The 15,545-nt window shown below is 38.4% G+C and overlaps 1 protein-coding gene across 5 annotated transcripts in view; it reads right to left on the bottom strand.

Moving 5' to 3' along the window:
- UBTD2 (ubiquitin domain containing 2) overlaps window positions 1–15,545 on the bottom strand; it is a 56,094-nt gene that overhangs the window by 24,172 nt on the left and 16,377 nt on the right. The window lies entirely within an intron of this gene.

Genomic DNA, 15,545 nt, shown 5'->3' with positions numbered 1-15,545 from the left:
AAAAAACTTCCCAACAAAGGAAGCTCCAGGCCCAGATGGGATTACTGAATTCTACCAATATAAAGAAGAAATGATATGGGCTCCTGGTGGCTCAGTTAAGCCTCCGACTTTGGCTCAGGTCACGATCTCATGGTTTGCGGGGTTGAGTCCCACGTTGGGCTTTGCGCAATCAGCGTGGAGCCTGCTTTGGAGTCTCTATCTCCCTCTCTCTCTGCACCTCCCCTGCTTGTGCTCTCTCTCATTCAAAAATTAAACATTAAAAAAATAAAAATAAAAGTGATACTAATTACTTACACTTTCACAGAACAAAAGAGAAGGGAATACTCCCTAATTCAATTTACGGGGCCATAACTGCAAAAATAAAACACATGTGAAAAACTATAAACAAGTACTCCTCATAAACATAGATGCAAACATGAAATAGAGACCTTGCCAGCCATATAAAGACTGAAAGAATTTATCACCTACATTCCTGCACCCAAATATTGCAAAGTACTTTGGGGTGAAAGAAACTGATAACAGATGGAAATCTAAATATACACAAAGGAATGGGGATCACTAAAAATGGTTAACTAAACATGGACAAATATAAAAGACATTTTAAATAATTATTCAAACAGCCTTACAAAATAATTGAGTGATGGGGGTGCCAGGGTGGTTCAGTAGGTTGAGTGTCCAACTCCTGATTTCGGCTCAAGTTATTATCTCAGTTTGTGGGAATCAAGCCTGGCGTCGGTGGGGAGTCTGCTTGGGATCCTCTCTGTCCTTCCCCTGCTCGTGCTCTCTCTCAAACACATAAGCTTAAAAAAAATTTGAGTGCTATCATCAGAAAAGGTAGAGTAAGGACTTTTTTTCTTTTTTTTAATGTTTATTTTGAGAGAGAGAGACAGAGAGACATGGAGCATGAGCTAAGCGGACAGAGAGAGGGAGACACGGAATCCAAAGCAGGCTCCAGGCTCTGAGCTGTCAGCACAGAGCCAGACACGGGGCTCAAACTCACAGACTGAGAGAGATCATGACCTGAGCCAAAGCTGGATACTTAATCAACTGAGCCACCTAGGTGCCCCAAGGACTTCTGAAAATCTTCTCTATAAATGTAATGAGAACACTGGCAAAATTGTCAAAATAAACTTCAGAAATATGGAAATTAATCAAAGACCTCTTACAATCCAAGGAGCATTTACTCCTTCTTATGCAATAAAAAGTGCTAAATTTTGGTAAAAACCATGAGTACTGTGGTATTTTAACTTGCCCTAGCCCAATTCCCCTCTCCCCAGCTCCAAGACAGCCCTGAGAATAGAGAGAGCAATCACAGTGAAAGCCACCAGCCCCACAGCCACAGGAGGGGTCTGAATGGGGTTGGAGTTCTTTAAAAGCCTCAATCACTCACACACACACACACACACACACACACACACACACACCCCTGTCATTCTTGGCCTATGTGGAAGTCCTCTGGGAAATAATTACTCATAGGGCTTGTCTTTATTTGACATAACTTATAGCTCTCCCAGGATGAACAGCTTTTTCCTGGAGTCATTTGTCAAAAACTATAAGCAGAAATTGTTTAACACTGTATCTGCAAGAGGCAGTGAAACATTGGGGCAAGTGAGAAGGTAATCAAAGCTGGGGAATGAGATGCCCAGAAAAACTGACGTATTCCTGGGAATCTAAAAGGCTGCACAGGCATAGAACTGTGTGTACTCAGGGACTGTGTACATGTTCAGGAAAGACAAGAGAATATCCTAAGGTCTCCTTTCTGACTGACATCGAGGCTCTATACAAGTAGGAAATAAAGACTAAGGCACAGCTGTACGCTGCCTGAGTTTTACAGGTGAGCCCCAATACAAGCACAGAGTCATGTAGCAAAGGATAGGAGAATTATTGGTTCTGCACTTTTAAGGAAAGATGTCCAATCATTACCTCACCACTAAACTAAGCAGAGACTTCAGTGGCCATACCTTACAATGCAAACTTTACAGATTTAGTTCAGTAAAGTAAAAAACCCCAAATAACAATAACAACAAACCATGAGGGAGGAGAATCTGAAATCAAGTGTTGTCAGGTATTATCTTAAATATTCCGTTTTCAACCAAAAAAATTATGAGACACGCAAAGAATGCATGGCCCACACACAGAGGAGGGGGCAGCAGATAAAAAGAAACTGTCACTGAGAAAGTCCAGACATTGGACTTACCCAGACAAAGAGTTTAAGTCAGCGATCTTAAATATGTTCAAAGAACTAAAGGAAACCATGTGTAAAGAACTAGAAGAATCTATTTTTTTAATTTGAGTATAGTTGACACACAATATTACATTAGTTTCAGGTATACAATACTGATTCAACATCTCTATTCCTTATGCTATGTTCACTACAAATGTTAACTCCATTTGTCACCACACGACGCTATTACAATATCATTGACTGTATTCTCTATACTGTGCATTTTATTTCTGTGACTTACTCCTTCCATAATTTGAAGCCTGTAGTTCCCCCTTGCCTTTACTCATTTTGCTTCCTCCATCCCCCAAGAGACACAAATTATTTTTAAAATCATGAAGTTGAAAGTGCAATAACAGGGACACCTCGCTCAGTTAGTTAAGTGTCCAACTTCAGTTCAGGTCATGATCTTGCGGTTCATGGGTTCAAGCCCGTGTTGAGCTCTGTGCTGATAGCTCAGAGCCTTGAGCCTGCTTCAGATTGTTTCCCTTCACTCTCTCTGCCTCTCCCCTGATTGTGCTCTGTCTCTCAAAAATAAATAAATGTTAAAACAAAAAAAAAAAAGGAAAGAAAGTGCAGTAACAAATGAAAAATTCACTGGAGAAACTTAATAGCAGATTTGAGCAGGCAGAAGAATCAGTGAACATGAAGATAGGTCCTTTAAGCTCATCTAGTCTGAGGAACATTAAAAAGAAATTAAAGAAAATGAGCAGTCCCAAGAGATCCTGATAATGGTGTAAACATCAAGATTACCAACATACATACACATAATATGAGTACTAGAAGAAGAGAGAGAAGGGGCCCCTGGGTGGCTTAGCTGCTTAAGTGTCCAAGTCCTGATTTTGGCTCAGGCCATGATCTCACAGTTTGTGAGACCAAGCCCCATGTGGGGCGCTGCACTGACACCATGGAGTCTGCTTGGGATTCTCTCTTTGCCACTCCCGCATGCTCTGTCTCTCTCAAATAAATAAACATTAAAACAAAGAAGAAGAGAGAAAAAGATAGAAAGAGTACTGGAAAAATAGTGGCCCCAAACTTCTTATATATGATGGAATACATTGATCTACATATGCAAGAGATCCCTACCTAGACATAAAATAGTCAAAAGCCAAATACAAAGAGAAGACCTTGTCTTTTTTTAAAAATATTTTCTTGTTATTTAAGTAATCACTACATCCAAGGTGCGGCCCTAACTTATGACCCTGAGATCAAGAGTCTCATGTTTTTCCCACCGAGCCTCCCTGGTGCACACATAGAGAATATTGTTGTTTTCTTTTTTAAAATTTACTTATTTTGAGAGAGAGACAGCATGAGTGGGAAAGGGGCAGCAGAGGGGTGAGAGAGAAAATCCCAAGCAGGCTCTACACTGGCAGTGGAGAGCCTGATATGGGGCTCAAACTCTGTAACTGTGAGATCATGACCTGAGCTGAAATCAAGAGTTGGATACTTAACCAACTGAGCCACCCAGATGCCCCCAAAAAGATGATCTTTAAAGAACAAGAAGGAACTCTCACAAACAAGACATCCTCAAAAAGTTTAACAGCTGATTTCTCATCAGAAGCCATGGAGGACAGAAGACAGTGAGATGGATATTCAGAATAATGAAATGAAGAGTGTGTCAACCAAGAATTCTATATCTAGAATCTAAAATCTAGATCTAGAAAAAGGATCTTTTGAAAATTAAGGAGAAAGTAAAACATTCCCAGTTAAACAAAAGCTGAGAGGCTTTGTTGCTAGGGGACTAGCTCTGCAAACAGCAACAGCAACAACAACACACACACACAAAAACTATAGGAAGTCCTTCAGGCTGAACAAAAGGATACTTGAAAGTAATGTGAATATATATTTAGAAATAAAAAACATCAGTAAAGGTAAATTTACATTTATGGATTTACATAGCAAATTTACACAGTTCAATATAAAAACCAGCAAATGTATTTTTCACTTGAAATTGTTTCCTCTTATTTGATTTAAAAGACAAGTGTATAAAGCAGTAATTATAAATCTGTGATGAGCATACGATATACAATAAAACCTTGATTTGCAAGCATAATTCGTTCCAGAAACATGCTTGTAATCCAAAGCACTTGTGTATCAAAACAAATTTCCCCATGAGAAATAATGGAAGCTCAGATGATTCGTTCTACAATGGAAAAATATTCATATAAAACTGATTACAATACTGTAATATAATACAAAATTATAAGGAAAATACAAGTATAAAGAAAATAAACAAATTAACCTGCATTTACCTTTGTGGCTGATGTGAGGGAAACAAGAGTAAGGAGAGATACTGTGTAGGATGACTTTCACTAAGAGAATCACTGCTATCAGCTCAATGGAATCTTTTTCTGCATGGGGGCCATTGTATACACTCACACAGATGTTGACTACAGTACAGTATTAATAAATTCTTGTTATATATTGTATTTAATGTAACTGGCAATAATGCAGCACAGGAAAACCGGCTTCTATCTGCAGACAGCCTGATCTAGAACGCAGCAGAGCATTCCTAAATGTAGTCTTATATAAAAAAGCAAAGGACCAGGGCGCCTGGGTGGCTTAGTCGGTTAAGCGTCCGACTTTCGCTTAGGTCGTGATCTCGCGGTTCGTGGGTTCGAGCCCCGCGTCGGGCTCTGTGCTGACTGCCAGCTCAGAGCCTGGAGCCTGTTTCAGTCTGTGACTCCCTCTCTCTCTGACCCTCCCCTGCTCACGCTGTCTCTCTCTCTCTCCCCTAGAAATAAATAACACATTTAAAAAAAAAAAAAAGCAAAGGACTCTCCATAGGTGCTTTGAAGTGACAAAAAATACACTGGTGCCAGTCGTGGTTCTAGTGACATTAGAACCTTCTAACATTCTGAAAATCACTGGTTTCTGCCAAACACCACGGCATGAGACCGAGCATCCGAACATGAGAGAAGATCACTCCCAATCCCGCAGAGACATAGAGAATGAGAGAAGAGAGAGAAGACGAATGAACCACTGGCTCAGTTGTGATCATGTGACATTTGGTGCCATGTACTACTTATATTGCAAGGCATTGCTCACTTATCAAGTAAAAATTTATTAGAAATGTTTGCTCATCTTGCGGAACATTTGCAGAACAAGTTATTTGAAATCCAGGGTTTTACTGTATAAAGATGTAATTTGTATGTCAATAACAGCACAAAGGAAGGAGGGGAAGAAGCTATGTAAAAGTTTTTATGTGCTACTGAAATTAGATTGCTTTCAATTAGAATCAGATGGTTATAAATTAAAATGTTAATTATAATCTCCAGAGCAACTACTAGGAAATTGGCTCAAAAATATATAGCAAAAGAAATGACAAAGGAATTAAAATGATACACTAGAAAATATCTATTTAACACAAAATAAACCATTTACAGAGGGATAGAAGAAAAAAGGAATAAAACATATAGCAACCCCCCCGAAAATGGCAAATATAAAACCTATTTTATTAGTAATAACATAAAATATAATTATTAAGCATTCTAATCAAAATGTTGAAACTTACAAAAGTGCCTGGCTGGCTCAGTCACAGAGCAAGCAACTCTTGAACTTGGGATTGTAGGTTCTAGCCCCATGTTTGGCACAGAGATTACTTAAAAAACATTTTTAGTCTTAAAAAAATGTTGACATTTACAGAATTGGACAAAAAACCATCATTCAACTATATGCTGTCCACAAGATACACTTTAGACTGAAAAACACATTTAAGTTGAAAGCAAAAAATGGAAAAAGATATACCACGCAGGCAGTCAACAAAAGAGACCTGGCATGACGAGATTTATATCAGATAAAATAAACTTTAACACATTTTTTTAAAAATTTTTTTTTAATGTTTTATTTATTTCTAGGAGAGAGAGAGAGAGACAGCGTGAGCAGGGGAGGGTCAGAGAGAGAGGGAGTCACAGACTGAAACAGGCTCCAGGCTCTGAGCTGCCAGTCAGCACAGAGCCCGACGCGGGGCTCGAACCCACGAACCGCAAGATCATGACCTAAGCGAAAGCCGGACGCTTAACCGACTAAGCCACCCAAGCGCCCCAACACAAACATTTTTACTAAAGACAAAGAAGAACATTTTATAATAAACAGGTCAATTTACCAGGAAAATAAAACAATTATAAACATGTGTACTTAACAACAGAGTCCCAGAATATATGAAGGAAATACTGACAGAATTGAAGGGAGAAAGTTCTACAATAATAATTGGAAATTAAAATACTCCATTTTCAAAAATGAATAGAATGTCTAGACAGAACATCAATAAAGAAACAGAAGACTTTACCAATATCATAAACCAACTAAACCTACCAGAGATTGATATATAGAGTATTCCACCCAACAACAGCAAAAATACGTATTCTTCTTAGGGGCACATGGAAATTCTCCAGGGCAGACTAATAAATTAGGCCACAAAACCAGTCTCAATAAACTTCAGACTGAAATCATACAATATATATTCTCTGACCATAATGGAATAAAGGTAGAAATCAATAAGGGCCAATGGAAAAGTCAAAATATATGGTAATTAAACAACACACTCATCCAATGGATCAATTAAGAAATCACAAGGAAATGAGAAAAGACAAATGAAAACCAAAACACAAAAATACAAAAACTCACAGGATACAGCAAAAGCAATATTCAGAGGTGAATTTGGAACTATAAATGTTTACATTTAAAAAGAAAGCTCTCGGGGCGCCTGGGTGGCTTAGTCGGTTAAGCGTCCGACTTTCGCTTAGGTCATGATCTCGCGGTTTGTGGGTTCGAGCCCCGCGTCGGGCTCTGTGCTGACTGCCAGCTCAGAGCCTGGAGCCTGTTTCAGTCTGTGACTCCCTCTCTCTCTGACCCTCCCCTGCTCACGCTGTCTCTCTCTCTCTCTCTCCTAGAAATAAATAAAAATATTTAAAAAAATAAATAAATAAAAAAAATAAAAAGAAAGCTCTCAATCAATAACCTAACTACACACCTTAAGGAACTAAGGTGTAAACCCAAAGCTAGCAAAAGAAAGATAATAATAAAGATTAGAACAGAGGTAAATAAAATACAGAACAGAGAAACAAGAGAGATTCAACAAAGCCAATAATTAGTCCTTTGAAAAGATCAACAAAATTGTCAAATTTGTAGCTTGACTAAGAATAAAAGAGGGAAGGGGTACCTGGGTGGCTCAGTCGGTTGAGCGTCTGACTTCAGCTCAGCTCATGATCTCACAGTCTGTGTGTTCAAGCCCCACGTCGGGCTCTGTGCTGACAGCTCAGAGCCTGGAGCCTGCCTCAGACTGTGTGTCTCCCCCTCTCTCTGCCCCTCCCCCACTTGCTCCTGGTCTCTCTCTCTTTTAAAATAAAGATATTAAAAAGAGAGAGAGAGAGAGAGAGAGACAGAGGACACAAAAAACTGAAATCACAAACAAAAGTATAGGTATTATTACTAAACTTACAGGAATAAAAAAGATTCTAATACTAGAATACTATGAACAGTTAGTTGTACACCAGCAAATTAAACGACCTAGATGAAATGGACAAGTTCTCAGAAATAAATTATCAAAACTGACTTAAGAAGAAAGAGAGGCACCTGGCTGGTTCAGTCAGATGCATGTGACTCTTGATCTCTGGGGTTGTGAGTTCCAGGCCACACATTAAAATTTTTTCAAAAAAAAAAAAAAAAGAAAAAAAGAGGGGCACCTAGGTGGCTTAGTTGGTTAAGCATCTGGCTTGATTTCAGCTCAGGTCATGATCTTAGAGTCATGAGACCAAGCCCTGCCTTGAGCTCTGTGCTGAGCTTAGAGCCTACTTAAGATTCTCTCTCTCTCTCTCTCTCTCTCTCTCTCTCTCTCATTTATTTAGTATGTGTGCAAGCAGGGGAGGGGCAGAGAGAGACAGAGAGAGAGACAGAGACACAGAGACACAGAGAGAACAGATGTAACAAGAGACTGAATCAATAATCATAAACCTCCCAACAAAGAAAAGCCCAGGATCAGATGACTTCACTGTTGAATTCTACCAAACATTTAAAGAATTAACACTAATCCCTTTCAAATGCTTCCAAAAAATAGAAAAGTACAGAACACTTCCAAACTCATTCTATGAGGCCAGCATTACTCTAACCAAAGCCAGACAAAGACACTACAGAAAAAACTACAGACCGATATCCCTTAAGGAGATAAAGGCAAAAATCCTCAACATCATACTAGCAAACTGAATCCAACAGCATATTAAAATGATTATATACCATGACCAAGTGGAATTTGTCCCAGTAATACAAGACTGGTTCAACATAAAGTATATCCATGTAATATAACAAATTAATAGAAGAAAAAAACACATGATCATCTCTATGAAAGCAAAATAGGCACCTGTTAAAAACCCAATACTCTTTCATGATAAAAACACCCATTAAGCTAGGTACAGAAGGGCACTTCTGAAAAATGGTAAAAGATCTTCATGAAAAAACCCACAGTTAACATAAAGAAACACTGACTACTTACCCTCAAAGATCAAGAAAATGACATGGTAAGAGCTAAGAAACTTATTGTTGGGGAACCAAATTTTCACTATTCAAAAGAGATCATATTATGAAAAAGAAAAAGGAAAATGAGAAAGTGAAAGAAAAAGCAAAGGAAAGAAGGAAGAAAAGGAAGGAAGAAAGGAGACAGATATGTATCAGCTCACTTATGCAAAAAGAAACAGAAGAGGGGACCAGAAACCAACGATACAGTTTACTTACAGAAGGTGGATGGAAACAGGAAATAATGGGAAGAAGAGTAAGAAGTAGAAATGGGTATCTTTTTGCCTAGTCTAACTTTTAAAACTATGTTAACACTACACATACTCAAATAAATAAATAAAATCAACAAAGAGGAAAACTAAAACTGGAACACAAATAGAAACAAATGAATCTAACTGTATTTCAGAGATTAATACAACTATATGAAAGGATGTATACCAGTGCACCTGAAGCACCTGGGGCACTTGCGTGCTTCAGGCAGTTAAGCATCTGACTCTTGATTTTAGCTCTGGTCATGATTTCACACTCTGAGTTCAAGCCTTGCATCAGGCTCTGTGCTGACTGCGTAGATAGAACCTGCTTGGGATTCTCTCTCTTGCTCTCTCAAAACAAATAAATAAACTTAAAAAAAAAGTAAATTTATTAAAAAAAAAAAAGTGTGTACCTTACCTAAACTTCAGAGGACAGTAATTGTTGGCAATTTTATTTTAAACCTTATTTATTTATTTTGCAAGAGTGAGAGAGAAGGCATACTAGCAAGTGTGAGTGGGGGAGGGGCAGAGTGAGGGAGAGAATCCTAAGCAGGAGCCCGACACACGGCTGGATCCTACAAACGGTGAGATCATGACCTCAGCCCAAATCAAGACCTAGACGCTTAGCTTAACTGACTGAGACACCCAGGTACCCCCTTTTGTTAGTAATTTTATACTTGAGCGAAAGACATAAAGAACTGTAAACCATTCCAGTTGGTAGTTTTGCTTTTCACAATAAAATGAATTAGCAAGTCCAAAACTACATATGTATCTTAAGACTGAGTAAACAAATAAATATATTGTGGAAACCAAGAGCCAGATTTTTTCACTGTAAGAGACACAACTGTGAATATATAACATATATATCGTTTATGTTTAGGGAGATATCTGTATTTATATATCTACATATTTATTATCTATCCTAACTCTTTTCACTGAGAGAATCTAGAAGCAATGACACTCCAATAGTACCAAATACACCTGGAATCTAGATCCTGGCTTCCAGGTATTATTCTCCACTAAAAGGAACCAGGGATCCCTAGCCGATTCCAGGACTGTGACAGGTAAAAATACAAGAGGAGCCTGAAACATCTTGTTATGCCAGAAAACAAGAAAGTGCTCACCAGATAATCAAGGCATGTCAAAAGAACACAGAGGCCAGTTTGGAAGAGCTCCCACTGGCCAATATGGTACAACTGAAGCATCAAAATAAATAACAATAGTCATACCTCATGAAATCAAATAGAGAACCACAAGTCTGGGGGCGCCTGGGTAGCTCAGTCGGTTAAGCGTCCGACTTTGGCTCAGGTCATGATCTCACAGTTCGTGGGTTCAAGCCCCACGTCAGACTCTGTGCTGACAGCTAGCTCAGAGCCTGGAGCCTGTTTCAGATTCTGTGTGTCCCTCTCTCTCTGACCTTCCCCTGGTCACGCTGTCTCTCTCTCTCAGAAATAAATAAAAACATTAAAAAAAAAAAAGAAAACCACGAGTCTGTACTAATACAATAAGTAAATGAATGGAGGAGACGACGGCTCTTTCTTACATTAAAACTAATAACTAAGAGAAGTGATGAAATTAGAAAAATATCACCATTTGACAACCACCATAATTATTTGAGGCAAGAATTATCAATGGATGCTAAAACTAGTACTTGTTAAGAAACAAAATATTTACATATATTCAATCTTCCTACTAGATACTTTTTTTCCCCTCCCTACCAAATTATTATGTGCACAGGGAAAAAGTTAACTTTACAGTGAAGAAACATGGCTGGCACCAGAAGTGATCAAAATTGACATCACCCATAATGGAAAAAACAGGTATTACGTGACTCTTGACATCATGCACTAGAAAGGACACAATCTCTGTGGTATTCTTGCCTGGACGACCTAATCATGAGGTATCCAAGCATGAGGAAATATCAGGAAAATTCAAATTGATGGAACACTCTGCCTGTACACTTGAAACGTACATAACTGTTCTGTACATTTCAAAATACCAAGGTCATGAACGATAAAGTCTCCAAAACTGCTCCAGATTAAAGAGATATGACAACCAAACACAATGCATGACCCTGGGTAATTTTCTTTGAATACTTGGGAAGACAATGGTGAAACTGAATAAAGTCCACAGAGCAAATATTAGCATTACATCAATATTAATGTCCTGATTTTGATCATTATATTGTGGTTATATAAGAAAATGTCCTTGCTCTTAGGAAATACATACGAAACTATTTTGGGGTAAAAAGATTTCCTGTCTCCAACTTAATCAGACGGTAAAAAAAAAAAAAAAAGTATTTACACACATGTATATACAAAGAAAGAATATTTTAAAGCAGATGTGACAAAATGTAACATTTAGGGAAATCTAGATGAAGAGTACACAGAACTTCTTCCTACCATTTTTGCAACATTATTTTAACATAAAGTAAAACAAACAAATATATGGGACTCTGATAATTCCCTTAGATATAGATTTGGATTGGGGAGAGCAACCACTGTATTAACCTAGATCTCACTAGGCCCCAAAGACCCAGGGCCCTGTAAAGGTGCTGACTGTGTCTGGATGGAGTTAGACTCTTGGAGACTTTTGACCAACTCAAATTCTTCAGGAATTTGCAGGAGTGTTCCTGTATGCATTTAGAAGACTCTGCAGGGAATGACCCCTATCATTCTGATTGTTACATTATGGGTAAAGAAGGTAGCAGTCTGCCACACAATGTTGCTTTTCTCGGAAACAGTAAGTCAACAGAGAATGAGTACCATGGTCCAGCCACTGTGTGTAGAGTGCTATCCATATACTGCCCTACTGAATGTTCTCAACTCCAGTATAACGTCCATCTTAAAATGAAAAAACAAACTTAAAAGGTAAAATACATAGGTGGGGGGGAGGGGAGGGTAAGGGAGATGGCAAAAATAAAATAAGTTTAATTGGATAGTTCACAAAGATTTAATGAGGTAGTATTTCTCTCACAAACAATTAGAACATTGCCTAGCATATAAAAAAATACCTAAATGTCTGTTAAGTTAATAAAAATAAAAACTCTCCCAAAGATCATAAAACTAATGGTACAGCTGGGACTCAAAACGCAGACTGACTGACTCCGGGGTTCATATTCTTAAACCACCAGGACTATACTACCTCATGGCTTTAAGAGTATTAATCCATTAACATGGATTAATGTTCAACATGGTTCTAGACCTTCACCTACCCTCCCAAAGTGAACCCACATGATAATCCATCCATAAGGTGGCAGGGCTCCATGAGGTTAAAGGTGTAAAGGAGAGCTTAGGATGGCACAGTAAATTGGCATGGATTGTAAGTGCCCAAACTACTCAGGATTACCCAGACAGCACATACCAGTTACCGAAAGCATGTTGGTGCCTGTCCCAAACAGTGGTCGTCAGACTCTTTATTCAGGGGAGTCTCCATTTTCAATCTGAAAAGTTTCCTTTGCTTGAGAAATTGTTGGGCAAAACTGTACGTAAATGCACTTCACTTGAATTGTATTCATTTGCCAAGTCCTTTGCTTTCTAAGTACAATCAAAGACCACTTAATTTTAAGAACAGGTAAGGATCAAAGAGTACATTCAACAAAACCACGGAACATAATGGTATTTTGGCTTGTCCACGATTTTGCCACAAAAATCTGTAAAGCACAACTAGAACTCAATCATCAAATTCTCTCTCTCTACCAAGTTATAAGAAAGTGACAGCTGATGCAAACAACCAGAGAAACAGAAAAACTACTAGAAACTGTGTTGCCTTGAGGTTAGAGTCATGGGAAGAGATAGATCCTGAATGTCACTTAATTATTGTAAATTGCATCTATGGCTATGTCCATTACAAAATTCCAAGCTTCACTTTTAGCTTGTTGAACTGCACTGTTCAGAAGGATGGAATGTCCTAAGAAATACTGCATTCTCACAAACTGCCCAATAAACACCTGGGGTTACTTGCCAAATTATAGCCAAATTATAGCTGGGTATTCCCTGTGCTCTAGTTTTTACTGCATTTGCTCAAAATGCAGCCAGGTTGGCTTTAGAAAAAATACTGACAAACCGTCCCAAAATGAAAAGCTAACAATGACATTTGTTATATCCCAGAACATCAGTAAAGTCAAGCTCTAGAAGTCATAACTACTCTAGAAGCACTGCTGCAATGACTTGAAAAAGCACTCTGCACTTCTCTGCACACGTGATTTTTGCTCTTGCTCTCCCTCTTTTATAAATACAGCACACAACTCGAGCATGAAAGAATGTACACCAAAATATCCATGTTAGGTGTTAGGATAAATGTGATTTACTGTTTCTTAAATAAGCTTTTTTTTTTTTTAAAGTTTCTTTATTTTGAGACAGAGTGTGCATGCAAGGGAGGAATGGAAAGAGAGAGAGAATCCAAAGCAGGCTCCTCACTCTGAGTGCAGAGCCTGATGCGAGGCTCAAACTTACCACAATATCATGACCTGAGCTGAAGTCGGATGCCTAACAGACTCAGCCACCCAGGCGCCTCTTAAATAAGCTTTATGACTTAAAAAATGTTTTTACAAAGAGTCGTTTATTTTTTAATGTTTATTTTTGAGATAGAGATAGCACGAGTGGGGGAGGGGCAAAGAGAGAGGGCGACACAGAAATCAAAGCAGGCTCAAGGCTCTGAGCTGTCAGCCCAGAGCCTAACGCGGGTCTTGAATTCAAAAACCGTGAGATCATGACCTGAGCCAAAGTCAGATGCTTAACTGAGTCACCCAGGTGCCCCACAAAGAGTTCTTAAAAAGTTTTTAAAATATATACAGTAAGAAAAAATTAGTCTTAAACAAGTTCTCCTATAAAACATGAGGAGACTATATATAAGAATAAACATATCAAATATACATATATTTTATATATGTTATATATAACGTGTGTGCGCACTGCGTGCCCGTGCACATACGTGTGCAAAAGCTTTAAGTACTCTCTTTTCTTCCCTAGAAGGCAAAGTGATCCAGGTTTGATTTAGTGCAGTAATGTTGTAAATAGCTTTTAGACTGGATCAGGAGTAAATGCAAAGACATCATTAGTCAATACTTTCCAACTCATTAAAATTGTATAGCATTTTCCCTCAAGACTTCAGTACAAAAATAACTTGCCAATGCATTTTATACTACCTATTATTAAATCAGAACTATTTTTCAATGGAAACTGAATTTTATTCTACATCATAATTTTCTTTAATCTCCCTCGATGTTTCATCTGAAGACTTCTTTTTCCTCCCTCTTTAATAAATGGTGGAACTTTGGGGCACCTGGGTGACTTAGTCGGTTGAGCAACCAACAGCTCAGGTAATGATCTCATGGTTTGTGAGTTCGGGCACTGCATCAGGCTCTGTGCTGAGAGCTCAGAGCCTGGAGCCTGCTTCAGATTCTGTGTGTGTGTGTGTGTGTGTGTGTGTGTGTCTGCTCCTCTCCCACTCATGCTCTGTGTCTATCAAAAAGGAATAAACATTTTAAAAAATGGTTTTTTTAAATCTATGAGTAAGTGTGGAACTTTGCACACTTTTAGTATTTAGGCTTTTCGTATTCATCCCTATTCCAAACTGGAAAACCTACCTTTACCATTCAAATGTAGTTCTGTCCCTGTTTATTATTCTCTTCTTAATATGCTTAAGGATCAATTGTTCCAGAAAAAAAAGTTTAAGGTTTTTCAGTCATTTGTTTGCCCTATGCAGTCACATTACAATTTCTAGTCAGTATATTTACTATAGTATATAGAAAACAAAAATACAAACCAAGCACCTATTTTCTACCCCATGACAGATCCAATGCAAAAAGAAACTCTCCTTGCTTCCAAGGGCATTACATTTCATTCAATAACAGATAAGCAACTCTCCCCATTCTCAGAGCTCTTGTTACAGCTGAAGTATCTTATTCAATGCTCATTCCAGAAGTACTGGGTTTCATTTTATTGTTTCTCAAGTTCCCTTTCATTATGTCCTACTTATATGTAGTAGCACATATCTCAATTTTTCACTTCAAAATTATGAGACTTTAAAGGACATATAAACTACTCTGAGTCATTTAGGAAAACACAGGTACCTACAACAGGATGCAACCATCACAAACTCAGAGAAGCAAAAGCCAAAGTCACAGAAGGGTGTGTTCAATAGGTCCTGGGTGTTAGTTTTTGGCAATACAGCAGTGAGTAAAGGTCCAAAAGCTTTTTACTCAAGGTAAAATTCTTATTTTCAGGGAAACTAAGTTCAAGGCGGAAATGTACTGAGGACTGCCAGGAAAAGCACAAGCTACCATAATGAAACTGTATTATGGGACCAACATAGTTCCCCTCCTCCATCAGAGCAAGACACATTCAGGAGGTGGACACACTCTGCTCCTCTTCTCAGCTGTAAAACTAGAAGGTGGTTCCAAGTGTTCGTATGCTGACGTTTTAAGTACAAACACCAAATCATTTCTGGGTTCCAAGCCCTCCTTTAGCTGCTGGATATACCAATCAGAAAGAACTTCATGTAACCTCCTCCAACTCACCCCCTGGAGTGATCACCACTTTCTGATCTGAGACAGATTTTCTTNA

Source organism: Crocuta crocuta, unplaced genomic scaffold, assembly GCF_008692635.1.
Source record: "Crocuta crocuta isolate KB4526 unplaced genomic scaffold, BGI_CrCroc_1.0 scaffold131, whole genome shotgun sequence".
NCBI classification, from domain to species: Eukaryota; Metazoa; Chordata; class Mammalia; order Carnivora; family Hyaenidae; genus Crocuta; species Crocuta crocuta.
This window is presented reverse-complemented; position numbering and strand designations above follow the sequence as displayed.